We start from the raw sequence: 20,974 nt of genomic DNA, 5'->3' as shown, positions 1-20,974 counted from the left end.
GTATTGGAGAATCTCAAGGGTTCCCTATGACGAGGATCAAGGGAAGGATTTCGACAAATTGCATTTCGGCATATGAAAGTGGTGCAAGCTTGTGACTATTTTACAGAAATATTTTTCAGTTGACACACATTGAGGAAGTTGGTCGTGAAATTGAGCTATGCTCATAAGGCCATCTACACTCAAATTTATGAGGTTATGTTACGATATGGTACACTTATAGTATTATTATGGTAAATTCGACTTAAGGCGATACCGTAATGGTACTTTTAAGGTATTCATACGGAAATCTTTTGGAAATATTACGGAATAAGCGTGGCGCAATTATGCTATTATGATGATACTACTTTGATTATACTATTGGGTTGCCCAAAAAGTAATTGCGGATTTTTTAAAAGAAAGTAAATGCAGTTTTAATAAAACTTAGAATGAACTTTAATCAAATATACTTTTTTTACACTTTTTTTCTAAAGCAAGCTAAAAGTAACAGCTGATAACTGACAGAAGAAAGGAATGCAATTACAGAGTCACAAGCTGTGAAAAAATTTGTCAACGCCGACTTTATGAAAAATTCGCAATTACTTTTTGGGCAACCCAATATTATTATGGTAAAATTATAAATTATTATATAAATAAAATACCATTATAATACTTTTATGGTATTAATATGAAAATCTTTTGGAAATATTACGGAATAAGCGTGGCGCAATTATTCTATTATGATGATACTACTTTGATTATACTACAAGCAAAACCCGGCCCGCTCCACTACACATTCTTTTACTCTCCAAAGCCTTTTAAAGGGATATTTCTGTACACTCCACCACAAAATGGGGGTATACTGATTTCGTCATTCTGTTTGTAACATCTCGAAATATGCGTCTGAGATCCCATAAAGTATATACATTCTTGGTCGTCATGTCATTCTAAGTCGATTTAGCCATGTCCGTCCGTCTGTCCATCCGTCCGTCTGTCTGTCAAAAGCATGCTAACTTTCGAAGGAGTAAATCTAGCCGCTTGAAATTTTGCACAAATACTTTTTATTAGTGTAGGTAGATTGGCATTGTAAATGGGCCAAATCGGTCAATGTTTTGATATAGCTTCCATATAAACCGATTCTGGGGTCTTGACTTCTTCAGCCTCTAGAGGTCGCAATTCTCGTCCGATTTGACTGAAATTTTGCACCTGGTGTGTTGGTATCACTTCTAACAACTGTGTTAAGTATGATTCAAATCGGTTCATAATCTGGTATAGCTGTCATATAAACCGATCTTGGGTCTTGACTTTGTGAGCCTCTAGAGGGCGCAATTCTCGTCCGATTTGACTGAAATTTTGCACATAGTGTTTGTTTATCACTTCCAACTACTGTGTTAAGTATAATTCAAATCGGTACATAACCTGATATAGCTGTCATATAAACCGATCTTGGGTCTTGACTTCTTGAGCCTCTAGAGGGCGAAATTCTCGGCCAATTTGACTGAAATTTTGCATGAGGTGGTTTGTTATGACTTCCAATAACTGTGCTAGGTATGGCGCAAATCGGTACAAAACCTGATATAGTTGCCATATAAACCGATTTGGGATCTTGACTTCTTGAGCCTCTAGAGGGCGCAATTCTCATCCGATTTGGTTGAAACTTTGCTTGAGGTGTTATGTTGTGACTTCCAATAACTGTGCTAGGTATGGCGCAAATCGGTCTATAACCTGATATAGCTGCCATATAAACCGATTTGGGATCTTGACTTCTTGAGCCTCTAGAGGGCGCAATTCTTTTCCGATTGGAATGAAATGATTGCAGGACGCGTTTTGCTATGATATCCAACAACTGTGCCAAGTATGGTTCAAATCGGTTCATAACCTGATATAGCTGTCATATAAACAGATCTGGGGACTTGACTTCTTGAGCTTCTAGAGGGCGCAATTCCTATCCGATTTGGTAGAAATTTTGCATGACGTATTTTATTCTTACTTTCAACAAACAAATGTGTCAAATAAAGTTCAAATCGGTTCATAACCTCATATAGCTGCCATATGAACCGATCTGGGATCTTGACTTCTTGAGCCTCTAAAGGGCGCAATTCTCATCCGGTATGGAAGAAATTTTGTACAACGGCTTCTCTCATGACCATCAACATACGCGTTTATTATGGTCTGAATCGGTCTATAGCCTGATACAGCTCCCAATAGAGCGCGCAATTCTCTTCCGATTTGGCTGAAATTTTGCATGAGGTGTTTTTTCATGATTTCCAATTACTGTGCTAGGTATGGCGCAAATCGGTACATAACCTGATATAGCTGCCATATAAACCGATCTGGGATCTTGACTTCTTGAGCCTCTAGAGGGCGCAATTCTCATCAGATTTGGAAGAAATTTTGTACAACGGCTTCTCTCATGACCTTCAACATACGTGTCTAAAATGGTCGGAATCGATCTATAGCTTGATACAGCTCCCATATAAACCGATCTCCCAATTTTGCTTCTTTAGCCCCTACAAGGCGCAATTCTTATCAGAATGAACTGAAATTTTACACAATGACTTCTACAATGTTCAGCATTCATTTATGGTCTGAATCGGACTATAACTTGAAATAGCTCCAATAGCATAACAGTTCTATTTCAATATTCTTAGTTAACCTAAAAAAAAATACCGCGCATAGAACTCGACAAATGCGATCCATGGTTGTGGGTATATAAGATTCGGCCCGGCCGAACTTAGAACGCTTTTACTTGTCTTTTATCCTTTGTTTATCGAAAAAGAGATACTGTGAAAGAACTCGACAACTGCGATCCATGGTGGTGGGTATATAAGATTCGGCCCAGCCGAACTTAGAACGCTTTTACTTCTTTAGTTTTCCAACTTTGAAAATAGACTCTCTCATTGTAAACCAGAATTACCTCCTCATCAGGTTGTAGCTCACAAAATTCATAAATTAACTCAAATATGAATGAATAAAACACCGGTAATAAGACCAAAAAACAAAAACAACAAAATTATCTATAAAGGTTGTGAAAGCATGAGTTTTTGTTTGCCAAAGGCGAAGAGCATAAAAACTCGAATAAGCAAAACATTTTTGTATGGAAATTTACATCGTGTAATTGACTTTTGAAATTAAGTCACTGTAATGATAACTTCTAAAGAGCTGCTTGGAAAAGGAAACATAGGCAACACACTCACTGAAAAGAAAAACGAAACAACAAAACAACCAAGAAGGAAAGAAACACAAGGAAGTATGAATAAGCCCCCTACTTAAAGAGAGCACAAAACGAAGACGAAGCAGGCAGGAAGGATTTCAGGCAGGTATTAGTACTTGTACTTGTTGTACCACTGCTACTAACCATTCAGTAGTCTCAGAGACAGATTGCTGCAGCTACTCATCTTCATCATTCTAAAGGGTGGTGGGGGGGAGGGGACAGAGAAACCCAAGAACTCGCTTAAGAGATGCTATCTGCAGATATTCCAAGACCAAAGACAACAACAACTACTACACCCACATCTACATAACTCAAGTACTTCATTAAGGTCTTTTAATGGTTCTATAAATAAACAAACGCCCAAGATGATGGAAGCAACAGAAATCCAACAAAAAAAAAAAACGAAAGAAGAAAACAGAAGAAAAAAATATTTAAATAAAAAATCTATTCAAAAGGGCTTGAAATACATCAAGGGTCCGCCGGGTAAAGTAAAAAGGAAGCCATGTATTGATGGACTGACAAATAGAAGGGAATGTTGGGTGAAGAGGAAGTCAGCAAGGGATAGACAGATGGACTTTCAAAAATAAAATCTAAAATATATGAATATACGAATGCCTGAATGAATGCCTTATAAATAAATGTTCATATTTGATTTTTCTGTTGTGTCTTCCTTATGTTTTCCAAGTCCCTACTTTTTTGTTCTCACTTCATCTCAACTAAGGCATTCATGCAGGCAAAATAAAAAGACACCTTTCTTTTGTCTTCTTGTAAAGAATGGAAAATTCTAAAGAACTCATGTCTACGATGGGGTTGCTCCCTTTACCAAAACAAATACACAAACAAAAGGCCAAACATTGCCCCAAAGACAAAATTTTTCTTTGTAGTCATTTCTGTTTACCACTCCCTCAAAATAACCCTGAAATTGAAAATATGTTAACACTTTCCCTTTCAAAAACAAAAAATATTAATTAGCAGAATATGGCTTACACATCATTATCGCTTTACCAAAATCAACATGAATGTCATTAGGAGAAAAAATTTGTTTGCATTATCATCAGCATTTTTATGAGGGTTATAAACTGTATGAAGATTTGAAGCTATCCCAAAATGAATACACTGAAAAAAAATACTTATCAGAATAACAAGTAAAAGCAAGCTAAGTTCGGTCGGGCCGAATCTTATATACTCTCCACCATGGATCGCATTTGCTGAGTTCTTTTTCCGGCATCTCTTCTAAGGCAATAAAAGATAAAAGAAAATATTTGCTCTGCTATTAGAGCGATATCAAGATATGGTCCGGTTCGGACCTGTGTAAAATGTCAGCCAATTGGAATAAGAATTGCGTACTTTGGGGACTCAAGAAGTAAAATAGAGAGATCGATTTATATGGGCGCTGTATCAGGCTATAGACCGATTCAGACCATAATAAACACGTATGTTGATGGTCATGAGAGGATCCGTCTTACAAAATTTCGGGCAAATCGGATGAGAATTGCGACCTCTAGAAGCTCAAGAAGTCATGTCCCCAGATCGGTTTACATGACAGCTATATCAGGTTATGGACCGATTTGACCCATACTTAGCACAGTTGTTAGATATCATAACAAAATACTTGGTGCAAAATTTCATTCAAATCGGATGAGAATTGAGCCCTCTAGAAGCCCAAGAAGTCAAGATCCCAGATCGGTTTATATGACAGCTATATCAGGTTTTGAACCGATTTTAACTTTATTTGGTACAGTGTTAGAAAGTCATAATAAAACACGTCATGCTAAATTTCAGCTAAATCGGATGAGAATTGCGCACTCTAGATGCTCAAGAAGTCAAGTCCCCAGATCGGTTTATATGGTAGCTATATCATGTTATGTACCTATTTGAACCATACTTGGCACAGTTCTTGTATATCATAACAAAACGCGTTGTGCTAAATTTCATTCCAATCGGATAAGAATTGCGCCCTCTAGAAGCTCAAGAAGTCAAGTCCCCAGATCGGTTTATATGACAGCTATATCAGGTTATGGACCGATTTGAACCATACTTGGCACAGTTCTTGAATATCATAACAAAACACATTGTGCAAAATTTCATTCCAATCGGATAAGAATTGTGCCCTCTAGAAGCTCAAGAAGTCAAGACCCATGATCGGTTTATATGGCAGCTTTATCAAAGTATGGACCGACATGGCCCATTTACAATCCCAACCGACCTACACTAATAAAAAGGAATTTCGGAAGATTAGGGCGTAGCTTAAAAAACTCAAGGCACGATACAAAATCAAAGGACCTATTTGTAAATCTGAGCCAATATGGGTCATTTGCACTCCCTTACGACCTACATCAATAAAAAGTATCTGAGGAAAATGTTAGGTGAATTATGTACAGACAGAGGCGATTAGACCGGCATAGAATGGCAAGAAGATTTGGAATATGTCACTTTATAAGTTGGTAGATAAATTTTTTGCTTTGGTTAACAAATTATAACTTAAAGAAAAAATGTGCAGCATTTTTCATCAAAACCAATTGCAAAGAAATGGGAAAATCAACATTTTTCTTCAAAAAGTGTTTTAAAACCAGAATTCAGAATATTTAAGAACTTTTCTATAACGATTTTCATCTATAGGCAACCTTTGTATGTTAACGAACGACTTGTATTGAATAAAAACTTTTGTCCGCAGAAGTTTTTTTATAGATTGGAGACTTTTGTATAGTGGAGAGTTTTATCCATTGGAGAGTTTCTTTCATTGGAGACTTTTGTCGTTCGGTGAAGGTTTGTCTCATGTTAACAATCGACTTGTGTCAAATAAAAACTTTTGTCCGCAGAAGTTCTTTTTTATAGATTGGAGACTTTTGATTGTTGGGAGAATTTCATCCATTGGAGAGTTTATTCCATTGGGTTTATTCTATTGGAGACATTTGTATTTGGGTAACTACTTTATCTCAGGTCTATTCCATTGGAGACTTTTGTCTTTGGGTAAAAGCTTTTTTTCAATTTAGACTTTTTCCACTGTAGGTTTATATCACTTTTTAGGTCTTGAATACTGTTGTTGATTGAGGATTTTAGCTTATTGGAGAGTTTTGTTCATTGGAGAGTTATGTCCATTGAAGACTTTTATCTCTTTAAGATTTTTGTCGATTAGAGACTATTATCTATAAGAGACTGTTTCTATTTGAGTCTTTTGTTCAATGGAGACTTTTTCTATTGGAGAGTTTTCTCTATTGTAGACCTATATCCCTTGGAGACTTCTGGTTTTTAGAAACTTATCAGCATTAGAGACATTTTTTTGAATGAAGATGTCTAATATTGTGAAAGAGCAATTTTGTCTACAAAAACTTCTGTCATTTGGTCACTTGTTAATTGGAGACTTTGGTCGATTAAAAGCTATGATTAATTTTATACTTTTTCGATTTAAAACATTCATTAATTGCACATGTCTGAGGTTTTGTGCCTTTTGTAAGTAGAAATTTTTCGTCGATTGAATTTTTTACCCTATAGAGGCATGGTTAATTGGAGACTTTTATCTATTGGAGAGTTTCCACCACTGAAGACTTTTGCAAATGGGAGAATGTTGTTGATTAAAAGTTTATACTTATTTTGATATTTGTCGACTTATATATATAAAGTTTTTCGCGTCTAAAGATATTTCCATTGAATTCCTTCTTTTATGGGGACTATATCAGTTGGAGAATATTGGTAACTGAAGGGTTTTGGGCATTGAGGCTTTTGGTTCCTTGTTTCCTAACCTATTTAAGACTTTTGTCGATTAGAGACTTTTATCTATACTGAGACTGTTTCTATTTAACTCTTTTTATCAATGGAGACTGTTTCTATTGGAGAGTTTTCTCTATTGTAGACCTACATCACTTGGAGATTTATGTTCTATAGAAATTTTTGTACATTAGAGTCATTTGACCATAGAAAATGTCTACGTTGAGCAATTGAGCATAAATGATTTCTGTCAATTCGCCATTAATAGAGTGGAGACCTTAGTCAAATAAAGACTGTGATTAATTCTACACTTTATCGATTGAAGTCCTTCATCGATTGCAGATTTCTAAAGTTTGGTTTTTTTCTGTAAGTTTTATTGTTGAGTGGATGCTGTTATAAAAAAAAACTTTTACCCATTGGAGACTTCGTATTATTGTCTCTGGTTAGCTGATATTTTTTCCAATGGAGAAATTTTTCTATTGAAGACTATTGTCAATTGGAGAGTTTTGGTTGTTGAAGACTTTTATGCACTTGCAATAGCACAACTTTGTCAACAAACCAGTTCTGTCCTTGGCCGATTAACTCTGGGATATTGGGGACTTTTTCGATGAAACGCTTTTGTTCTTTGCGAATTTTGTTTATTGGACACTTCTTACCCGTTGGAGACTTTTTTACCCATTGGAGACTTTTTTCATTTGGACATATGAGACATTTCTACAATACATTTGAACTTTTTTATTTTGAAAGTGCTTGTAAATTTTTTTCTTTTATAGATGTTTTTCTTGAAGACTTTTACCCATTGGAGACTTTTAATTCATTGAGTTTGACTTCTACCCATTACAGGCATTAAGCAACTGAACAAAGATTTTTTTAAGCTTTCAAATAATTGCTGATCGTCTGGAAATTTTTCCATTGGAGACCATTAAAGTCTGTTGAAGAATTGCTTCCGAAGAAGACTTTTCGACTACGATGAATTTTGTCGTCAAATCTGTCAACGAGTTGATTCAACAATTAACCATTTATTATGTTGAAGGCATTTGCCAACTATCAACTTTGGTCGTTTCGAATTATTTGGACCATTTGTCGATAGAAGACTTTGGTTGGCGAGGTTTTTGTCGAAACGAAGTTTTTGTTGGGGTTTTTTGTAGATGGAAGACTTTGACAACGGGAGACTTTTGCTAATAGGAGAAGTTATTCAGTGGAAACTTCTGTTATTTGGAGAATTTTGTCCATGGGAGACTTATGGTCATGGAAGACTTGTCGAAGACTGTCCAATGGAAAAACCTGTCCATGGGAAAACCTGTTCATGGAGAATTTATGGCTGTGAGACTTGGCGAGATATGGCAGACATATATAATTATGGGAGCTTTGTCGAAAAGGATTTTTTTTTTTGTCATTGGAGGCTTTCGTCAATTGGAAACTATGGTCAAGGGATGATCTTGACTATGGAAAACTTTTGTCAATGCGAGACTTTTGTGGTTTTGAGTCTTTTGTTCACGGAAGAATTTTGATTATGGTAGACTTTGACAATCGGAGACTTTTAGGTATATAAGGATTTGGTTGATTGGAGCGAAACTTTTTTTGGCCATAGAGGACTTTTGCCAATTAGAAACTTTTGTTAATAGGTAACTTTTCGATAGGATACTTGTAGATAGCAGATTTTTTTCTCTGACTTTTGTTCATGGGAGAATTTTGATTAAGGTAGACTTTAACAATCGGAGACTTTTAGGTATAGAAGGATCGTGTGGATTGGAGGGAGACTTTTTGGGATGGGATGTGGGAAAGATTTTTGATGGGAGACTTTTTTCTATAGAGGGCTTTTCCCAATGGGAACTTGTCGATAGCAGACTTTTTTCGACTGAAAACTTTTGCCTCTAGCATAGTCTTAAGTCGAAGGAAAACATATCTCGGTGGACATTATTTGTCGATTGGAGACTTGTGCTTGCCAATGTTTTGGTTACGCATAGTGGGTTTTTTATCACTGAATAGTTTGAAATTGAAATTTAAATAGGATAGAAGAAATGCTATTCCTTTAGGAAGAACATCATAAAGAACCCTCTAAAGCATTTTAAACTCCATAATGGCATACGAAACATTTAATCATGTATTTTTTTAGTTAAAAGACAAACGCCAAACAAAATTGTATTGCTATTGCAAGTCAATGTGACAGTTATTGGCCCCTGCATATCTTGAAACTATAGGGGATACAAACAGTGACCTCTTGTACAGAAGAAAAATTGTCGCCGTGCCGTGCGAGCATCGCTACCATCATTATCTTCTCAAAAATAAATGGGATAACAAAAACTTTGTAGTTGATGGAGAAAAAATGCTCTTGGTCAACAGGATTTCATTTAAATTTTTGAACATTTCAAAAAAGTTAAATATTCTTAAATAATAAGAATTTTAAAAAACCTTAAATTTTACAACTTTTTCCTTAATGGTACAATATGTAAATGCCGGCTAAAACCATGTCAAGCTGTAGCATTTCCCTACCCTCATCACCTCTCTTTCTCTGCGTCTTTCTATATTTGCTCTACATGAAATGTAACATTTTCATTGCCTTTAACTTTCCCCAAAAGTAATTCGATTACCTTGGGAAACTGTAAAGTTTACCAACATCCTGTTTCATTTATGTTGTACATATTTCCAGCCTTCCCCCTAAGTAATTTCTTCTTCGAACGAAGAACGGCACCCTAGCATATTACAGTCACCTAACTGCCTACTTACGACATTTGCATCTCTTATTAGTTTTCTGTGATTGTTGTCGCTCATACTTTTCGTCCTTGTGGTACAGGTTCCCTTTGCCATCTCCATAGCCCCCCCTCCAAAGTCACTGGGGAAATGCAAACGAAATCTTCTTAAAAAGTACCTTCCCAAAAGTAACCACCAAAACAAACCCAACCCAACTAGGATGTTTTTGTTGTTGGTGTGAGTGATACTCCTGCCTCAAGTCATAAGTGTTGTACTTAGTTACCTTCCATTGCTGTTAGTCTGTTTTTCCTTTCCCCCTTTCGGTTTACCTTAGGCATAAAATTTAAGGCCTCCACTGGCTTAGTTGGCATTCCATTGCCTTTTGTATGTTATTGTGTCATAAGAAACGACGCCGACAACGACCGAACGAGCGGAGTAGTACTCGTATCTGTGCAAATCATTAAAAATGCTTATAAAGCATCAACAATTTCCATAAACAGATTTTCTTCTTTAGAACAATTTCAGGATGTTACGCAAAAGTGAACGACAATAAAGCCATCATCAGTCGAGTTGAAATTCATGTCAAATGAATATGCACGGTGAAGAGTATAGAACAACATGGGAGCGTGTTGTTGCTGCCGTCAATGCGCTGGCCTGTGGGCCGTGGCTGAAGAGTGGGTGATGCAGCGCAGGCTTTAAAGTTGAATACAAAAAACCGAAGCAAATAACAAAAAAACAAACAACAAAAAAAGGACGATTGTGAATGGCACACTTGTGTTCCCATGAAAAGCAAAAGTGTTTCTTGACAATGTAATGGTGTAATTTTGAGTATTTTAGACACGGATACGTGTCATCATCAACACAATCACAGTGGCGGAGATGCAAGGTGGGTTTTTGTTCAAACCTTACATCAAAACATAGGAAACTAGGGAGAGGGACTAAAACGCTTGATAAGCCTCAGAGCAAGAATAATTTCGATTATTAAGCAGAACAATGACATTGAGCTTAAACTTTGATCTGTAAATTTTTATTATAGGCAGGCTTAAAATTAAAATAGTGGACATTTTTTTAGAGTCGTTTGTCGATGGGAGACTTTTGTCGATGGGAGACTTTTGTCGATGGGAGACTTTTGTCGATGAGAGATTTTTTGCAATGGGAGACTTTTGGCGACGGAAGACTTTTGTCGATGGGAGACTTTTGTCGATGAGAGATTTTTTGCAATGGGAGACTTTTGGCGACGGGAGGCTTTTGGCGATGGGAGACTTTTGTCGATGGGAGACTTTTGTCGATGGGAGACTATGTCGATGACAGACTTTGGCAAAAGGAGACGTTTGTCAATGGAAAACTTTTGTCTATGATAGACTTTTTACAATGGGAGGCTTTTGACAATGGGAAACTTTTGCAATAGGTGAATTTTGTCAATGGAAGACATTTGTCGATAGAAGACTTGACAATGGGAGACTTATGTAGAAAGGATTAGGACTTTTGTCAATGGGATTGAAATTTTTACTTGATAATTTTTTACCATATGCAGTTTAAAATTAGTAACAGTGGAGACTTTTGTGGATAGGATTCTTTAATGCATGGGATATTATTTTCGATGGGAGCCTTTTTACGATGGAGTCTCTTGTTGATGGCAGATATTAGACGACTCTAATCTATTGTCTATGGGAGACATTCTTCGATGGAAGCCCTATGCTAATGGAAGACTGATGTCGAAGGAAGACTTCTGTCGATGGGAGACTTTTGTCGATGAGAGTCTTTTGTTGCTGGGAGACATTTGTCGATGGGAGACTTTTTTCTTTGGGAGACTTTTGTCGATGGGAGACTTTTGTCGATGGGAGACTTTTGTCGATGGGGGACTTTTGTCGATGGGAGACTTTTGTCGATGGGAGACTTTTGTCGATGGGAGACTTTTGTCGATGGGAGACTTTTGTCGATGGGAGACTTTTGTCGATGGGAGACTTTTGTCGATGGGACACTTATGCCGATGGAAAACTTATGTCCATGAGAGACTTATGTCGATGGGAGAATTTTGTCGACGCATTTATTCTCTGATTTCCACAAAATTTGGAATATTGAATTGTACTAAAATCTTGGCATCCGTGCCGAGTATGGTGCATACCAGACCATATTTCGATAAAGATGCAATTTAAAAACCTAAGGCCATTCGCGATTTCGCTATAGTTTGAAACAGTGAGCTGTGTTAAAGCCCTCGATATACTTGTCGACAAAGATCCAAATTTGGTTGTATATGGACCGATCCCCCTTTTTAAGGTTTTTGACCCCTAAAAGACGCATTATTGATCAAATTTACTTTTTTGTGTTATTTCATTCCACTTCCTTTTTTTATTTTACTTTAATTTATTTATTTTAATTTAATTTATTTTTTTTTACTTCATGTTATGATTTTTTTCTTATTATAACTAAGATAATTAGTTGTTACTCCAAATATTCGTACAAAATTTTCCCAAATCCCCCATTATGGCTGTGACCAACATTTCTCCCATAACCCAGCACATTTGACATGACAATCCTGGCTGAAATAAATGAATGAATGTAATAAATGACAACAAAGACAATCTGTGTCAAAAAAGGTTCTTTTTTTACCAGTGATTTTTATTGCATGTGGTGTCTACGTTTTTTTTTATTCGGGAAATGGAGTATAGAAACATTTCTGCCAATGCAATTTCAACTGCATTACCAACTGTTTTCCGCCAAACGAATAGAAACAGTCAGCATAGCGAGTGGAGACAAAGAGTTGAGGAAAGATAGCATTGTGCCATTAAAACGAGGAAAGCCTTAACGAAATTCTTAAACAATCTGACAATTATTATTACGCTCACAGCAATGTTGAATGTTGAATCTATTCATTTTATAAAGTTTCCACCAGCCAGGCTGTTAACGCCTGCCGACGTCACCGCCTGGGACGTTTTTGGTATGACTCGACTGTTATATAGGATTTCTTGTTTGGTAAGTGTTCTACAGAGGACAATTAAATCACAGCTGGAGTTAGATGGAGAAATGTAGACAAATGCCAACGACGATGAAATGAAATGAAAATACATACATACACATATATGTAGGTATAACCCTGCACACCCATGCAAGCATTTATAGTGTAGCGTGTGCAGGAACGAAGGCAGAAAGATGGCCAGAGTTACCATGAAAACCAAATAAAATAAAAAATAAATTTAAATTAGTTAAAATAAAATATATATAAAAATAAAATAAATTAAAATATAATAAAAATAAAATAAAATAAAATAAAATAAAATAAAATAAAATAAAATAAAATAAAATAAAATAAAATAAAATAAAATAAAATAAAATAAAATAAATTAAAATAAAATAAAATAAAATAAAATAAAATAAAATAAAATAAAATAAAATAAATTAAAATAAAATAAAATACAATAAAATAAAATAAAAAAATAAAATAAAATAAATTAAAATGAAATAAAACAAAATAAAATAAAATAAAATAAAATAAAATAAAATAAAATAAAATAAAATAAAATAAAATAAAATAAAATAAAATAAAATAAAATAAATTAAATTAAATTAAATTAAAATAAAATGAAATGAAATGAAATAAAATAATATAATATAATATAAAATAAAATAATATGAAATAAAATAAAGTAAAATAAAATTAAACAAAATAAAATAAAATAAAATAAAATAAAATAAAATAAATTAAAATAAAATAAAATAAATTAAAATAAAATAAAATAAAATAAAATAAAATAAAATAAAATAAAATAAAATAAAATAAAATAAAATAAAATAAAATAAAAAATAAAATAAAATAAAATAAAATAAAATAAAATAAAATAAAATAAAATAAAATAAAATAAAATAAAATAAAATAAAATAAAATAAAATAAAATAAAATAAAATAAAATAAAATAAAATGAAATGAAATGAAATAGAATGAAATGAAATAGAATGAAATGAAATGATATGAAATAAAATATAATAAAATAAAAAAAAAAATAGAATGAAATGAAATGATATGAAATAAAATATAATAAAATAAAAAAAATAAAATAAAATATAATAAAATAAAATAATATAAAATAAAATAGTCTTCGAACTTACCCTGCCCATGGACAAAAAAAATCTGTGCTAAGTATCAGCTCAAAATCACTATTTTTAAGAAAATGTAGCGTGATTTGAACGGACAGACGTGATTTGAACGGACAGACGATCAAGAATATCTAACTTTACAGACGGAAATGGATATTTCGATGTTTCAAACGGAATGACGAAATGAATATACCTCCGTTCTAAAAATACAACAAAGTTTTAAATTTTAAGGACCAATGTCATTTATTTTTAAAACTTGGTTATATACCTCTGGCAACTCTCTGCCCTACTACTACTAGCATACCAAACCAACAACGACACCAAACCAAAGCAAAGTGGGAGCAACTGCTGCAAAATGAAAGCAATTAAATGCGAACAATTGCTAAATGCGCTAAAATCAAGATAAAACTTAAGCTTTTTGAGGGTAGTAGTGTTGCTTTCAAGGGATATCCTTAAACTGGCACACTAAACCAAGTAATTCAAGGAAGTGATTTTCAGCTAGGAGTAAAATTCGGTTAAAGCCATGAAAAAAAATGCACTAAAATCCAGTGTGAAATGACTTTGGTTTATCAACAAGAATTAAACAACAATAAAGAAGGTAAGAGAGAGCTACCTTTATGCCATAAGGTGTGTGGCAGGTGCCATTGCACTTCAGCGCCAATGGCTAATGCCAAGAAAACCCTTTTCAGTTTTCATTTCTATCTTAACCATAGGTCTAATACCTGCTGCGTGGCCCATAGGCTAATCCTTATTTCGTTCTAAAATAATGAGACCATAAACCACAAAAGGTATTTACACAATTTCAACAATGCTATTCATATTGGCTTTGGATTACAATTTCATACCTGAGGCACGAATTGAGGCTAGTCGTTTCATGTGCATACTGCTACGTAGTGATATGAAAATATTTTTGGACACTGGGCATTTTTCAATGTTGGCACATGGTATTTGCAAACGTATGCCATAGGCAGAGTAGGGCTAAACTAATTTTGCAAATATTTGAAGCATACATAATACAACGGACAAAATAGATGTTTGTTGACCATGACATTTGGTTTGTCAGCCATAATTGTTGTATTCCAAGAAACAGATAAATAAATGGGTACACTTATCAGTAAAAGTTAATCAATGATATTGCTATTAGAATCAGCCTAAGTTGTTGACAGCGTACATGCTGGTGTTAATATATTCACAACGATTTTTAGCACCATTTAGTATTAAATCATTACTAGACGATGAAGACCTTTAAGAATTGACGGTGTCATGTAAAATGGCATTTTCAATAAGAGGTGTTATTTTGGTATTCAAAGAAAAATTCCATTTTTGAGATAAATGATGGGATCGGATAATATAGAGGTAGGTATAAACCAAATGATCACCACGACAACGCTTTAAGGACCATACCGGCTGATTCAAAATAACACCTTATGTTGGAATACCCTATATATTACGAGGGCTGCTATTATAAGATTCTGGGCTAGGCAAAACTATTGTAAGTGTAAGGTGCGATCTGACATTTCCATTCGAAAGTTTGAAAATTTTCATCATTTTTGTTGTATACAATGACTTGAAAATATGAATTTTATAAAAAAAAAAAAAACAAGTAAAAAAGGCATAAAGTTCGGCCGGGCACAACTTTGGATATCCCCTCGCTGTTCCAGATTTTAGCGAAGTCGGTCGATGAATGCGACTTTTATGGTCCCAAAACCTTAAATTGAGAGCTCGGTCTATATGGTAGTTATATCGAAATATAGACCGATCTTAACCATACTCGGTACGAATGTCGAGGGGTCCAAGACAAATCGTTGTGCCTATTTTGTAAAACAAAATATTGGTCTTTCTGGTAGCCATAGCCAAATATAGACGGATCTGAAGCATATTCGACACGGATGTCGAAAAGCCTAAAATATGTCGCCGGGTCCAATTTCAGCGAAATCGGATTATAAATGCTTTTTTTATGCGGCCAAGACTTTAAATCGAGAGATCGGTCTATATGGCAGCTATATCCAAATCTGGACCGATCTGGGCCAAATTGCAGAAAGTTTTCGAAAAGCCAAACGCTACTGACTTTCTCAAATTTTGGCGAATTCAAATAAATGCTCTTTTTATTGGCCCAAAACCTTAAATCGATAGATCGGTCTATAAGGCAGCTATATAGACACCTAAACCGAATTGAGCCAAATTAAAGAGGAATGTTGAAGGGCCTAACACAACTCACTGTCCCAATTTTCGGCGAAATCGGACAATAAATGAGCCATTTATGGGCCCAAAAACCCTTTTATGGGTCCAAAACCTAAAATAGAGTGATCGGTCTATATGGCAGCTATATCCAAATCTGGACCGATCTAGGCCAAATTGAAAAAAGATGTCGAAGTGCCTAACACAGCTCATTGTCGAAAATTTTGGCAAAATCGGTCAATAAATGCGCCTTTTATGGGCCCAAGACCTAAAATCGAGAGATCGGTCTATATGGCAGCTATATCCAAATCTGGATCGATCTGGACTAAATTGAAAAAAATATGTCGAAGTGCCTAACACAACTCACTGTACCCAATTTCTGCAAAATGGGATAATAAATGTAACTTTTATGGACCAGTGTTTCGCGCTTGACTTCAGCTTCATCTCAGGTATCCGATCGGAAACCTCTTCCCTTTCTTCCAGGTTTCCTATCGACGCCTCAATTATACCGCGATGGTATGAGCTGCTCCCATCCTCAATCCATTATCCAATCGCCTTAAGTCTCATAGCCGCAGTGGCTGCCTCATACTTAATCTGTATGTCAATGGGTCGGATATCTGGAATAGTATCCATTGCCCTAGTGGGCGTGGTTCTCATTGATCCGCCTCCGATCCGCACCAAGACAACATGTTCCCTGAACCTGTTGTATGGTCCTTATGTTGCGCTTTTTCTCCATAGCAGTCCACCAAACTACTGAGGCGAAGTAAGTATTGGTCTTATCACGCTCCTGTAGAGCCAGTGGACTATCCTCGGCTGCCTTACACTTAATGTGTATATCAATGGGTCTATTATCTAGAATAGTCTCCAGTGCCCTAGTGGGCGTGGTCCTCATCGCTCCGCCTATGCCAAGATAACATGTTATCTGAATCTGTTGTATGTTGTACTTTTTCTCCAAAGCAGACCACCCAACTACTAAGTAAGTATTGATCTAATCACGCTCCTGTAGAGCCAATGGACTATCCTCGGATTCGGGTCCCATTCCGAGCCGTCTACATAGTGCCCAACACCTGTGAGCCTTCTCAGTACGCTCCTGAATGTGACACTTCCAATTCAGTTTCCTATCCAAGATCACACTTAACTATTTGACCTTGTCAGTTATCGAAATCGTCTTATTGAGGAAACGTGGTGCGTTAAATTGGTCCACCTTCATCTTACTCATGAACAGGCATATTTCAGTCTTCTCTGGGTTAACATTGAGACTTCTGGACCTAGCCCCGTCATATGCCATATGCAAGAAACTTTCGGCTCTTCTGCATAGCTGGTTCGGATTTTTACCCCTTAGAAGTATTACCACATCGGGCTCGAATCGCTCCTCAGTCAGCATCCATAATAGGTCTTTAATGATGGTCACCCACTCCTATGGCCATAAAATGCCCCCTTGTGGCGTGCTCTGTGCCACTTTCTCCCTTATACAATTTATCCACCTGTGTCTTAGCATATGGTTTACCCAGTCTCTAAGGACCGGATCCATTTGGTCTAAGGATTCGATCAGTGTGTCGGTCTGCACATTGTTAAAAGTCCCCTCGATGTCAATGCATACCGCCAGGTGGTACGTTTTGGCTGGCGGTATGCATTGACATAGAGAGGGCAGTACTGGTCTGAGGATTGGATTAGTGTGTCGGTCAATGTCAATGCATACCGCCAAGGTGTACTTTTTGGCTGGCAACGAAGAATTTTTCTATTTTATGCACAACCTCGTGCAGGGCAGTGTCTACCGACCTTCTCTTGACAAAGGCTGCCGTTTGTATTCAAGCAGTTCGCTGGATGTCCTACTCATTTTTATGGTGTCCAAAATACGTTCCATGGTTTTGAGTAGAAGGGACAAAGGCTTATGGGTCTGTAGGCCTTTGGTGTCGCATAACTTGCCTTGCCGGGCTTGGGTATAAAAACCACACTTGCCTCCTGCCAGGCTTTGAGAGTCCCAGGCACGCTCCCAAACAAATTTAGCCAAATTTTACGCCAGATAATCTGCGTCTTCCTGTAGTAACATCGGAAATATTCCATGAGGTCCAGGAGACTTAAATGATGTGAGTCCCCTCAAGGATTCCTTCACCATAAATTTCGTAATTATAAACCTTCGATCTACTTAATTATTCCAAGATTCCGTGTCTCCGTGAGTCCCGTCGTATCCTATGGAAAATGGGTTTTCGTCAAAAGCCTCAATATGTCCTTCATTTCTATCCTTGCTCTCACTCCCATATCGTCTACTTAAGTTTCAGTTTGGATATGGGTTTTTGAGAGAAACTTTTTTATCTTAGCGGAGTCATTAACGCATCGACCTGTTCGCAGAAAAGCTTCCAGGAGGCACGTTTTGCCGCTCTGGTAACCTTTTTGTATTCCTTGAGACGTGTGTAATACACATCCCAATAAACGTCCGCTTCTAATATTTAGTCCTAGAAGAGTTTAGAACGTTCGGGAAATGTCACTAAGTATTCTTTAAACCGAAAAACAATACACCTATCTCTTCACACAATTTCGCCATAATTTCCCAATCACTTTCATTTTTACTCATCATGAGCAAAACAAAAGCATATTTCCTCTTATCACTTTAAAACTTGCAAAAATCCTGCACTAGAGATAACGCTTTGATAGATAGCATTCATTATTTTGCATCCCAGCATTCTAAGATCATATCAGCCGGAGCAAACTTTTCGATGGAAAAGACAAAAGCATCAGCAGCAGCCGCACAAGAATGGCGGAGAGAGGGGAAAAAAGTTGAAAATAAAAACATGTAAAAGTTCTTAATCATTCTGGCTTTTGCGTGTCAAGAATTTAAAGGACTTTTTTCCGACATTCAGCCGTGGCCAAGGAGATGTTCATTCAATTGTTTTACAACCCAACAAAAAAAAACAACAAAGCATTTATTTGACAACAAACACAACTTTTGTTTTTTGGAGGGGACTTTAGGTGTTTTTTTTTTTTTTTTGTTATTTTTACTCTCTCCTCTTTTGCTAGTGCTCTCACTTTGGATGGTTTTTAAAAACCATAGCAAGGAATTGCGGTATTTTCTTGCAAAAATACTTCCTAGTCCTCATTGTTGTTGTTGTTGTATTTTTTTGCCCAATACTTTTCTCATACGAGTTTGATTTGGGTTTGGTTTTTATCATTGTTGTTGCGGCATGGCAGGGCCCGGTGTTGATGTTTGTAATCCACCCTACATGTTTTTGGTTTGTTTTACTGGTATAGATGTTGGTTTGTTTTGTTGTTCCATTACACACATACAACGCACTCTTATTCTGCATTATGAGGACTTTAAACAGGCAGAGGGGTGAGAGGGAGAGAGTGAGAGAAAGAGCGACAAAGGTTAGCTGCCTAGCAAAAAAACAAACTCTAAACATTGACCAAAAAACAACAACATTTATTCTTTGGCCTTTTTTCAAGTTATTGTGTTTGTTGTTGCTGTCGCTGTTGCTGCTGCTGCTGCTGCCTTCATTATTACACAATTCAAACTCGCAAAACATCTCTGGGTAACAAACAAGAAAAAAAAAACAACAACAAAAGGAAGGGAAACAAAAACCATGGCAGCGCCAGCACTCCAACACACACAATTTAAATTCATCTTCTCTGCGCCTTTGCTTTGTTTTGTTTTTGTTATACTCTCAGGTTTAAAATTCCTAAATAACAAGAGGTGTTTACAACTCCTGCCCCTTGGCGGGAGCGCAAGAGGGAAATTCAATTGCCAAGATAAGGCGAGGAAATTGGCTCACATATTTCAAATTCCTGTTTGCATTCATTTTCAATCTTTAATTACCTTTTTTGCAACTTGAAGGGAAATTCAATTAATTATCCATAAATAACTTTGTTTTCGTTTTCCCTCACTTTGGAGTGGTTGGTTGTTTAGCGGAGGGGAGGCTTATTAACTTTGTTTGGAAAATGAATGGATAGGTAAATTCTTTAATTTCCTTTTTCACTCACGAAATTCACTAAAATTCACATTTTTTCAAAACACTTTTTTCTTTGCAGTAGCTTTTTTCACAAAATTAGCACAATAGCAATTTTTGACATTTTTCTTGTTAGGCTTTTAGATTTCACTTGTAAACACTCCTTTATTTTCTATTTCGATTATCAAATCAATTTTGCTTTGCAATAAAATTTCTTTGAGGTTTTATAACTCTTGCCGTTTTATAACATTCACACGCGAAAAATCTCTTTTTAGAAGATAATTTTTTAATTTTCTTATTTGTTGGTTTTTAATTGCATTAAATTTTCCTTCACTTTAGCTTTATATTCTTTTGTGGAAGCCTTTGCTTTTATTTCAATGGTTACCGTTATTTAGCTTTTTTTGTGTTGTTGTTTGCTAATCGAACGTTCGTGGCGTTTTCGTTTGAGAGAAAAAAAAATTCCGCAGATAAGACTAACACACCCGTTGTTTGTGCAAGTCACCATGCAACTGAAACGGAAACTCTAGAACCCGTCCGTCATCTATCCCACACACGCAATTGTGACTTGTTTCACACACTCAGTGGTGAATTTCAAATTCTTCTTCACCGTTGTCACACTTGTTTCCTTGAGCTGCTGTGTTAAGCCCCAACACTTGCTGCTGCTGCTGCTTCTGGCTGCTATGCTTTTTATTGTGGGTGGGGTATTGGGTTGTTTGTTCGACACACACCAAGAGCAAGAGTGCACGTAGCGGAATGAAACTAAATGTTGTGCGTAAATGTTTACATACAACAAAATCGACTATGGTTCGTTTGTTCTGCACTTTCGTACGTTCTTATTGTTGTTTTGTTTTGTTTTAAAATAACCGAGCGCGCCCAAAGGTTTGATTCCTTCAACGTTCACGTAAAGACTGATTGGCCTTCCATTTTCATCATTCCTCTGGAGTTGAGCACACACAGCAGCAGCAGCGGCGGTGTGTGTGCTTGGGTGTGAGCATTGGGCAGAGAGGTGAATTTTCCAGCCAGCCTGCTAAGAGCAGCTGTGTTGTGTCGTGTGTGGCAGCAACTTGTGGTCTTCATTTGCAACGAGTAGTGTTGTGCGTTATCTGCAGGGTTGCCATCCAGTTTTTTTACACTCAAACAAAATGTGTTAACTCAAACTTAAAGATTTTGTGCTTAA

The 20,974-nt window shown here is 36.1% G+C and overlaps 1 protein-coding gene across 2 annotated transcripts in view; it reads right to left on the bottom strand.

Moving 5' to 3' along the window:
* Positions 1-20,636, bottom strand: part of LOC106082129 (collagen alpha chain CG42342) — a 685,565-nt gene extending 664,929 nt beyond the window's left edge. For both annotated transcript variants that reach the window (XM_059362423.1, XM_059362422.1), the window contains exon 1: positions 19,668-20,636. The gene's annotated coding sequence lies outside the window, so the exon portion shown is untranslated. The remainder of the gene's footprint in view (positions 1-19,667) is intronic.
* Positions 20,637-20,974: the final 338 nt, after the last annotated feature.

Source organism: Stomoxys calcitrans, chromosome 2 (assembly GCF_963082655.1).
Source record: "Stomoxys calcitrans chromosome 2, idStoCalc2.1, whole genome shotgun sequence".
Lineage (NCBI taxonomy): Eukaryota > Metazoa > Arthropoda > Insecta > Diptera > Muscidae > Stomoxys > Stomoxys calcitrans.
The sequence above is the reverse complement of the archived record's forward strand: the minus strand, read 5'-3'. Positions and strand labels throughout refer to the sequence as shown.